General features: G+C 48.1%; 1 long non-coding RNA gene across 1 annotated transcript; it reads right to left on the bottom strand.

Annotated features, from left to right (window-relative positions):
* Positions 1–686: 686 nt before the first annotated feature.
* Positions 687–6,679, bottom strand: LOC134477954 (uncharacterized). Its single transcript, XR_010050293.1, has 3 exons — positions 5,077–6,679; positions 1,955–4,553; positions 687–1,336 (listed from the first exon to the last, which is right to left on the bottom strand). It is a non-coding gene; the product is annotated as an uncharacterized LOC134477954 (long non-coding RNA).
* Between the last annotated feature and the right edge of the window lie 4,106 nt (positions 6,680–10,785).

Consider the following 10,785-nt stretch of genomic DNA (forward strand, 5'->3'; position numbering starts at 1 on the left):
AGTTTTGTCTACAGCCTGAGCCATGCAGGACGCCTGGCCCGGTGGACCCTGGACACAGGGTGCAGTTGGACAAGGCCCCAGGCTGTGGTCACGGCGACAGTCTCCCCAGGAGGGCAGACCTCTGCCTGGGGTGCTTTCTTCCACTTGGAAATCCTCTAAGTAGTAGGAAGAGGCGGTAAAACGTTTCTGTCCAACAGAATGGACAGTGTGTCCTGCTGTGCAGCTGGGCAATGCTGGGTCTCACAACGTGGGCTGGCGTGCATTTTTCGTATGATCTGATGCCACTGTGCTGGAGGGGACATCAGTGCCACTCTGGAAAATACTTAAAATATGCTCATGATCTCCAAGTCAGCACTTTAACTTCCTGGAATTGCTGGGCGGGAAGGATCAGAGGTGCAGGGCAAGGTTTGCATTTGCCTTCAGCCTCCAAAATGTTCTACACTTTAAAATCTGAACAGTGTCATACTGAGCAATGAAAAACAGTTCGTGAAAATTCTATAGAACAGAATAGAACCTTTAAAACTGGAGGAGTATGATCATCACAGATGACAATGTGTGATTATCTAAAACTAGGGAAAAGTTTTAGATAGAATTTTAAACTGAAATTGCTGTGAAAATAGAGGTAAATATGTAATGAATACCAGCTTACTATATAATTTTCATGTCTAATATTTGGTGTTTTTTAACTTAAAAACAAAAAATGGATAGAAATGACACAGAGTTTCAAACAATAGTAGGAAATTAACACTAGTTAATATATAGCATATTGTTATCTTAGAGGTAGTTGCTCAGGTTACAAGATTTAGGCACAAAACATGATCAAACAATGAAAGCACAAACTGCTCTTTTAGGTGAACTCACAAAAGTCAGTACTATAGTTATCTATCGTGCACACACACACACACACATAATCTTTCCCCTTCTTCCTCTTCTCCTTGCCCCATCCCAGTTGTTCTTTCCTTCTGAGCAGTGGTGATTTGGAGTCTCAGCAACTGATAAGCAACAGGTGAGCCTCACATGTAGACCTCCCTCATTGCATGGGAGCAGCCCCACACTCTGCCCGCCTGGCCGCACCCTTTCTCCAAGGCAGTGCCAGCCTTTGAGAGCCTCCTCCCAGCACGGGGAGCACAGGAGCCTCCCGCAGGCCTGCACCACCCACATGCCACAGCTCCCAGCCAGGGCAGACTTTCAGGAAGCTCGAGGGCTTGGGAACGAGGTAGAAGAGGCATCAACCGGCTGCAGAGGCTGGGAAGGAGGTGGGTTCAGCTTCCAGGCTTCTGACTGGCAACTGGTGGATTTCGGTGATGTTCTCTGACACAGAGGGCAGGAAGGGGAGCTAGGTAAGGAGAAAAGAAAATGAACTCTGGTTTGAACCTTTCCACCAGCAGCTCCACGTGCCAAGTGGCAGGTAGGGCCTGGACCTAGCGATGGTCCACATTGCCCCTCTGCCCTGGACATTGTAAAGGGGGTCAAGGGGATGCGTGCAGAGACAAATGGTTCTGACACAGCAGGTGTGGAGCAAAACCGACACGCGTGCTCGGCTGTGCCCGCTCAGAGCAGCAAGTGTGCGCTGGAGCGGAGGCTGTGTTCAGGCTTCAGGAAAAGCCTGCTGCTGGACTCGGGTCTCAGCGATGGAGCAGACTCGGACATCGCGAGTTCCTATGAATTCGAGTGCTTACAAATTACGTGGGAATGTAATCCAATTATGGAGTATTTTCTTAGGCCAACACAAAGGTCAAATTTGGTTCAAACAAATGAATCATTGGGAAATGTCATGCTGAATTTCACATGCACAGACTTCTTCCAAGGTATCATCTAAGAAACAGCCCAAACTGTCTGGCCGTAAGAAATGGCACGAGGTTTTGCCATCAGACATTCTGTTTGGAAACATAAACTTCAGAATGCGGAGGGATGATGACTGGAGAAATAAATTTCAATAACTCCACCAACTCACCATACATTTCAGTTTAGACGATTGCTTCCTAATCTGATTTTTATCGTTCTCCTGCCATCGAGTCTCTGTGGACTTTCTTCTGCAGTTGCTTCTCCCTTTCCCCGAGGATTTAGCTGAGTGGCATAAGCACCTGCCTGGCAAGCCTGAGGTTGTGAATTTGATCCTGGTACACAAAACAAAGCGTCAGGAATGTCAAAGGTGCAGGGTGCGTCAGTTAATGTGGAACTACACACTGTGTCATAGGGAAGCACCTTGGAGTGTGTGTGACACTGGTCCGTGGTGGAGTTAACAGAGGTTTATTCTGCATCTGTTGGATGCTCCCATAGTTCCATTCAAGGGTCTATGTTTTTGTTGCACTTACACACCATAAGCATATGATCTCAGACTGTACACTGATGTTATAGAGCCCTTCAAGATGACCCCAGTCATTCGGAGCAGAAGTTTGCTGATACCCAGTCTCCAGAGTGCAGTGCTCCCATGAGACTCTCACTGACTCCTGTTTCTTAGATGTTTAAATAGAATCTCACTTTTGTTTTTATATTACCTTGAAAAATGATAAAAAATAAATATTGTTAATATGGTCCTTTGTCTTGCCATGAATTTTCTCTAAAAATAGCATCGATTAGATGCTCTAACCAGCAATTAGAGCTGTTTCAAAGAACATACACACAGGCACTGCATGCCTACAACTATTTCACCTTTGTGGAGATGGGACAGACTGGCTGGGGAGAAAAGGTCTGAGGGATGAGGAGATGGAAGCCTCGAGCCCGGGGAAGGGAGACAGCTGGGAGGGCTCAGCTGAGGGCTCAGCCAGCAGAACTGCCTCTCCCTCGCCCTGGCCACACTGCAGACCCAGGAGTGGGCCCCAGGCAGTGCTGGGGCAGCGTCTATGCAGGGGGAGCTGCGGATCCAGCAGATAGACTCCTGCTGCCTCCGCCTGGGCTTTGGAAGCCCACGGCAGCACAGAAGGACTGCCCCAGCTTCCACTTGACAAGCAAGGACATCACCAGCATGCTGGGCCAACATTGAAAGGGCCCATTAAAAACTACAGTTAACAATAAAATAAAATGAAGCCATGATGCAGTAACAGAAGTTGTGAGCAGGGGTGGTCAGTGCCATGGCTTCTTCCAGGGGAAAGTTCGTGTGAAAACACTTCAGCAGGCACAGCCCTAAAGCAGTGGTGGCCAGGTGGGCCTGGTCTGGGTGTTTCCTCCTCCTCCTCCCTTCCCCGCTGTACCTTGGGTCCTCCGACCCCAGCCCAGCCCTGTGTGGAAGGAGTCACCAACCCCAGACATAGTAAGGTACCGACGCAGGCATGTGTCACAAGCCGAGCGCTTGAAGTTCACAGTGTGTTGAAACAGAGGACAGATGTGCAGATTATAGGTTCCAGGGGAAATTATGCTGGGGAATTCAGGGCGGATCTGTGTAAACAGGTTCACCAGCCCACTGAAAAGGGGCGAGTCTTCTAGTGACAGTATGTGTGAAGCTCCTTAGCCTATATCCTAAGCTAGGTTTAGAATTTCGAAGAGGTGGCATTCTATTTCACCTGCCCATTGGTACCGGTGACACATGTTCTTTCAACGTTGGGACAAAACTCTGAGCACAGTAAGTCTGCTGTTATCTGGGATCTGAAGAACCTGGCTTTCTGTCAAAGCATTTGCAGTGGCAGGTCCAAGGCAGCCCAAGGATGCTGGCTCGGTCTTCGGTCTCCTCCATCCCATGAGCTCCACACCCACTGGTACTCTCTGCCTCTGCTCAGTCAGTTTCTAGCTCAAGGCTGACTTCCCCACCCCTCAGGCAAGAGCTCTGTGTCTGGGGTGGAGTTACAGCTCCCAATTTCTGTGAAGATATTCAGTGACTGTTATTTCACTTATTCACCTGTCTAGTCGTCCCCACAGACTGGGTGTGCTCTTAGCTCTTATGGGGTGGTGAGAACAGATCTTAATTCACACTGAGAGAAGCTGTGATTTTGTTCTGACAGACCACTCAATCCACATGTGTTGGATGTATTTTCACCCCCAGGAAACAGAAGCTTAGATTCACTGAAGCCAAGGTGCGGAAGTGGACCTGTGCCTGGAAGCTCTCTGTATTGGGGGGAACCCGTGCCCTTCAGGCTGCCCGGGAACCAGAGGCATCGTGAGTTCCCCTCTGCCACTGACGAGTTCCTCTGCATGGCAAATGAAACTGCAGGAAAACTTCTTCCTTAGGATTTAGGTGACGCAAGAACATCTCTTCCAAAAGTTCTTGGAGAGGAATTCCGGGAAAGAATATTAATAGGCTCAGTCTGAGGCACTTGCCTGTCCCTGAGAGCATCATGGAGCTAGACTGGTCAAAGAGACCCCACGCAGGAGCCTTGGTGGGTGCAGGGTCCCGGGCCTTCCCCATCCTTCATCCTCACCTTGATGCTCCTTATTACAGAGTCAGGCACACGGCAAGCATGGCCTTGCTGCTGCAAAGCTTTGTGTTTATTCGAAGGCAGAGAAGATGTGCAGAGACTCGTGAACTGACCAGTTTCTTCATTATTTCAGACATGACGAGCCCCAGGAAGTACAGGACAGGAACAGGATGTGGAGGGTTTCCAGTGAGAAAGCAGCCTGGTCTGGAGGGCCGGAAGGAAATAAGATTGAGAAACGGATGGAAGCCTAAAGACAGAGGGTGGTGGGGAGGAGGCAGCAGCAAAGGGTTCCTGGAGGGCCAGGAAAGGTCTCCAGGTCTGGAGGTGGGCCGCAAGATGGCGCCATGAGGGCCTGAGGGGTGGGGAGGGAGAGAGGAGGAGGCGTGGGCAGGGTTGGGGGGGCAGGGGCCGGATCACGGGTGGGCTTGGCGGGTTGTGTGAGGCAAAGAATAAAGCAGGTGGCAGGCGCTTCTGGCCCTTAGAAATGCACAATGGGAGGCGTCCAGGACTGGAGGGCCTCTGGGCCCACACGTGTGACTGTCCTCCAGGCTGCTGGTGGCCCAGGTCAGGCTGGGATCTGGCTCTGCCTCGTCTACAGCAGCCACCTCAGCTCACAAGGACAGCAACTCTAGTGAGTTTGCATAGAACTTGCAGGAAACATGGTCCTTCCTGCTTTTGAGAGTAAAAATACAGCAAGGCCCATGACTGTCTCTGTGCACCCCTTTACCTTCAGGGGCTTGCTGAGTGTGGCCTCTGCACCCTGGGCTGAGGCCAGCTGCCACTTCGTGGGACGCTGCTCCAGTGCAGTGAGGTCCGGATCCACCTGCCGCACACTCCTCGCCACGGGCCTGGCTGGAGCACTCTCTCGCCTTGCACTGGGTGAACCAGGGAGAAGCCACTGCGCAGACGTGAGTGTGTGTCTGTGTGTGACCCCGTGTGCTGGCCACCGTCTTCCCAGATGAGAGATCCATGTGGAGGATGACCCTGTCCCCAGTGCACAACCTAACATCAACAGCATGGTAGGATATAATCATCACCTGTGAGTAAATGAGAAATCTCACTATTTCTGATTTGTGTTTAATTTTCAGACCCCTATTTAGGTCTGGTTCTGTTGCAAGTTTTGACTGATCTCCCACTGAAGACTTGCTTGCACTGGGCTGCCAAGCTGTATTTGTTGAAGTGAATGAAATGAGAAAAATAAAGCAAGAGTGCTTTTCGAAGGCCTAAGAGCATGTAACTTCTTGCAGATAATTTGATTAGAGCTCAAAGGAGCAGAACTGAGTCATCCCCTTACCTTTTCCCCCTTGTAGAGTCACACGTTCACGACCTGTGTCCCTGCCCCCAACTCTGTCTACTGGAAAGAGGCCTGCTGCGGGTGCTGCTGCCCCGCAGGCCCGGGAGGAGGGAGCAGAGGATGGGGAGGAGCCTCCAGCCCGGGGTGACCTCATCCCAGCCTGTTCATGGCTCAGCTCCGGTCTGGAAAAACCTGCCCTCCCGCTGCGCTTTTACTGCCTAGCTGTGACATTTGAATGTTTCTACACGGAGGAGTATTAGACCCACACGCATGCTTTTCTTGTTTGCTGAAAAAGTCCAGTTCCTGTGCCTAACCCTGACTCTTAAGACTTTTACATTACCCTTAACCTCCGGCTTTCTCTTGAATAAACAGCGGCAGAAGCTGGTCGGAACCGCTCTGTGGCCACCAGCAAAGTGATCTCAGAGATGCAAAACTATTCCTGGCATTTGCGCTCGCAGCCATGGCCCTGCTCTCGGAGGGAAATCTCTAGGATGAGCTGACATAGCTCCCTCAGCAAACATCCACCGGATGTTTTCTTAAGCATTCTGGGCAAAGTTCAACCGCCTCTTGGGAGACAACACATATTTCTTCCTCGTTTATAATTTTTGGAATGATACCAATCAAAAAAAATTTGAAGAGTTCACAAGAGGGGAAAAGGACTGAACACAGCCACACCTTACCTGTCCTTTGCACGGTCCAGCCTCAGAGCAGCCATTGGCCACCGTCTCTTGAGGAAGGCAGGAAATACTAACCTCATTTGTAGATATTTGTAGGACCCAGAGAAGTCTGTTCCCCTCTGAGCGTGAGAGGCTTCCTGGAAAAAGGGCAGCTTCTCAGAGAACATGTGAATAATTTCAAGAAGCAAGACCCACACTGCTAATTTCAGCTCTGTGCAAGAACATTGGACTTGTGGGTGACCTACATGGACTTCCCTGCCTTCCTGTATGGGTCGCCTCGTGGAGCTGGTTTCAGAGATGCAGCGCCCGGTGACCTGGAAAACCTGGACATCACTCAACGTGGAGATATTTATGCTCAGTTTGAAATACTTCTGTCCCTGTCCCTCTTACACTTCTTTCGGCCTTTGCAGCTGTAGGCTGGATGGATGGCTGGATGCCACTTACTCCTTGCTGCCCTTTCCATCAGTTTCATGACACTCGAGTGGCCTGAAAGATTCCCGCCTGTGGAGGCAGCGTGTGGCTGCCGTGGCTCTTTGCCTGAGTTTGTGTCACACACTCTGGTCCCTTTGCTTGCTAGGTTTACCAGAAGCAACAATTTCACACTGACCCACCATTCGAGTTGACACCTGTGGCTTGCAGAGGGAGGGTGGACGGGAGGTGGTGACTGTGGGAAGCAGGGTCCCTGTCCATCCCTAAGAACGTCAGGAATCCGGCTCTCTGCCGTCCTTTCTCCCCTTGGGAGAGTCTGTAGCCCTCCAGGACCTGCTCCCGGCTCGCTAGGGCTCAACCTGTTCAGAACTAAAGGCTGGTCTAAGGATCTCTGTTTCCGTCTTCTTCTTTTAACATTGCTCTTTTCTATTGGGATTGCTTTCTTTCCCTTCCCTTCCTCCCTTAGCTTCTTTTCTAGCTTTTTGGAGGCCACTTGGAGAGCAGTGATCATAGTGACTATAAAAAACACTGACCGAAATGTGACGTGCACATCTGGGCTCGCACTGACAGGTCCGTTCGCCTACACCCGCTTTTCTGGCATTGAGTCTTGGTTTTCCACCCCACAAAAGGCTGGCATTCGGGTCCTAACTCAGCACTTTGGCTGTAAGTTAAGCCTAAGATTCCGTCAGTCATCCGCGTTGCTCAGACGCTAGGTTGGTCATAATGCGATGGCCCACTCTACAGTGTCCGACTGCAGGGATCAGGGATCGCCCCTGCCCTCATCTTCCCTCCTGTCTGTGGGCTCTGGACCTGGGCACTGAGCTCTGAACACTATCCGCAGTGCTTTGGTGAGCGTTGGGCTCTGCGTAATTATGTTAGGAGATAAACAGCTTCATACAGGATTAATACAATTTTATTTCAACATCATTAGATGAGACTATTCTTTGCAAAGACCTTATTTATAAGCTTTCAATAGTAAATGAGAAGTCTTCCTTAGCACCTGGATAAGGTTTAAAATTTTTATAAATCAGGTTAGTGTAATTATGTAACTAATAGCAGAAATTTAGTGTTTTTCACATTTATCTGGGCCGGTTGGATTTTCTTTCAAGGGAAATGACTGTCCCTGTCTTTGTTTATTTTCTTTAGAGTTGTCTTTTTCTTTTAAACTTGTACAAATATTTTTCAGTTTGCATATTGTCTTAAGAAAATTCTTTCTAACTACTGGCTTATAAAACTGTTCTCCTATATATATTTTCAAACAGTGCTAAGGTTTTATCTTCAGATATAAGTTCTTAATCCATCTGGAATTATTTTTGTTCATGTCATGAGGCAGGAGCCCATCCTCACTTTTCCCCACACAGACACTCTAGTTTGTTGGTTTTATTACTATCAGTCTTTCAAGAACCCATTTCTCTGCAGTGCCTTTCTGCATTGAAGCTTTTTCCCGTATATTTTTTGGGTTTTTTTTCCTGACCCCTCATGGTTTAATTACAACAGCTTTCCCTCTGCCACAGTGCCTTGTTGATTACAGCCTTAAAACATTCTCACGTCTTCCGCATAAGCACCCAGGGCTGCTCTGTCTTGGCTCTCGGAACTTCTTTATAAACTGTAAGTTCACAAAGAACAAGCCCGTTGGGCTTTCATTGGCTTTACATGAATTTATAGATTAATTTAGAGACCTGAAATCGATGTCCTGTTCCATGGTGTGCTGGTAGCTTTCCATTTTTTAGCCCTCCCCTAAAATCTCTTTCAAAGAACAGATAAACTTCTCCACAACAGCCTTACACATCATTTGGTAGATTTACTCCTAGGTACTTCTTATTTTCAGTTGCTTTTGCAATAGTTTTGAAAAACATCTAATGTTTTGTCTTTGGTATAAAGAAATACTGTGAAGCTTAGTGTATTAGTTGTATATCAATCTTGCTTAAACTTTCCTTTCATTCTAATACTAATCTGTTTAGAATTTTTTGTTTTCAACGTTGACAATCACAGGACCTAAAAATAATGAAAATATTACTTACTGCTTTCTAATCTTTATCCATTTTTAATTTTTAGTTGTATAAAATGTGATCTTTTTTTGTTTATAAAAATACATGATATTTTGGATAATAATACATCCCCAACTGTTAAGACATACAGTATTTGGGAAAATATTTAAAACACTGACAAGGATATTTAAATCATGCTAGGATTTTTCAGGGTGCTATGTGTTCCATGATAGTTTCAGAGTTCTCAAGTCTAGAACTTTATCTCAGCTGTCTCCGCTTGTTGTCCAAAGCTGTTCACCGTGCTATCTTTTCTGTTAGCTTTGCCATATCTGCACTCAGGGCATTTTTAACACAGCAAAATAGTGGTTGGTCTGAATTTGGTGACATCTCCAATTCATGTGCTGATACGTGGCTCGAATTGTGTGTTGGGAGGTGCTGTGGCCCGCAAGAGCAGGGTCGCTGTGGGTGCCCCAGAAAGGGGTCACGGGACCTCGGATTGCAGCCCTTTTCTGTGACGTGGGTCTCCCCATTGCCGTGGAGTGCCTTCGTCTGGGCCCACACCAGTGGGACAGTTCCATCTTGGAGTGCTGTGTCCACAACCCAAACCAGCCTTCCTAAGTTAACCACCCAGGGCTTTGTTCCGCAGCACAGAGCTGACTGACACACAGGCTCTCCTGCTTGGTGCCCTGCTGTTCTGGGAAATGCTAGGTCAGCCTCGCTCAGGTGTGGCGAATCCCCCTCCCCGTCACTCACTGTGCCCTCCCTGGCCTCCCAGCCACTGCACTTTTAGAAAAGAATGTGTTCTTCAGTTTTGTCTTTTATGCCTCTTCACTGAGTCCAAGACAATTTCTTTAGATCTACTGTCCACTCGACTCTCACAAAGGCTTTGTCTAAACTGCTGATTAAACTGAAGTTTTTTGTTCCAGTTGCGTTATTTATAAAGCTGCCATCCGCTCTTTTGAAAACACTCCTAGTATATATTATACCCTCGTCTATCACACTTCCTTCTCTTTTTAAGCCCACTCAGCAAAAACTATTTTATGCTGTGCGCGTGATGACCTCACTGTCTTCCCAGTCCGGTCCACAGCCGGTGCCTGCACTGGCTGGATTTGTTTGTGGCTTGTTTCTCCCACGTGTTTGGGGATTTCTGTTCTGAACTAGAATATTCCATACAAGTGTGTCTGTAGAGTCTCTGTGAAACCTGCTTTCAGTGCATTCCTGCAGCGCTGTTTCTGCAAGGCTTGCTGTTTTCCCCAGTGGTCAGTGTGAATTCCCACATCAAGCATGTGAGAGTGGAATTGTGGCTAGCATTCCTCCAGAGTCTTTACTTTCACAAGATTTTTAAAATCAGTTTACCTACAGCTGAAGTGAAGGCAAATGTGGTTTTCTACGTGTTTTCCCTGACTTTTAGAGTTGATTCACTGAGGACGTTCCCTTGGGGAAGGGTCTCTCCGTGCCCGCCATCTCCAGTCTTGCTGTACTTTGAGTGCTGTCTGTGAATTTCTAGTCTGCACCGTTAGAAATGTAAGTCCCAACTCAACCGATTGCTTTTACCTTCACATATTAGGTCTAGTGTCAAGCCCGAGGAGTGACTGCATGTTTTCAAATGTCTTCTGCTGAATCAGCTCATAAATTCATATTTCCTTTACTTTTCCCCCCAAAGAACTAAGCGGGAAGGTAGGCATGGTGGTGTACAGCTGTAATCCCAGCACTCGGGAGGCTGAGGCAGGAGGATCCTTGTGAGTTAGAGACCAGCTTGGGCTACAAAGTGAGCTCAAGGTCAGCCAGAACTGCATAGCGAGATGATGTCTCAGAAAGACAAAAAAAGAAAAAAGAAGTAAAACAATTAAGCAGGAGCCTTGGTCTGAGGAGGGGTGAGCTGTTGGACCCTGTCTGGGTGCGGGTCCTTCTCCTGCGTCCTGCCTGGTGACCCTGGACCTTCTGTTCCTGTCTCCCAGGTGTCAGATCTTTAGATCCCTCACATCACTAGCTCTTCCTGGGGTCCCAACAAGCCTGCCTGCACCCCCTTTTTACTGCAATAGTCATCT

The sequence above is a fragment of the Cavia porcellus genome, unplaced genomic scaffold, assembly GCF_034190915.1.
Source record: "Cavia porcellus strain 051 isolate PalLab524CR breed Dunkin Hartley unplaced genomic scaffold, mCavPor4.1 scaffold_10, whole genome shotgun sequence".
In the NCBI taxonomy this organism is placed as follows: domain Eukaryota; kingdom Metazoa; phylum Chordata; class Mammalia; order Rodentia; family Caviidae; genus Cavia; species Cavia porcellus.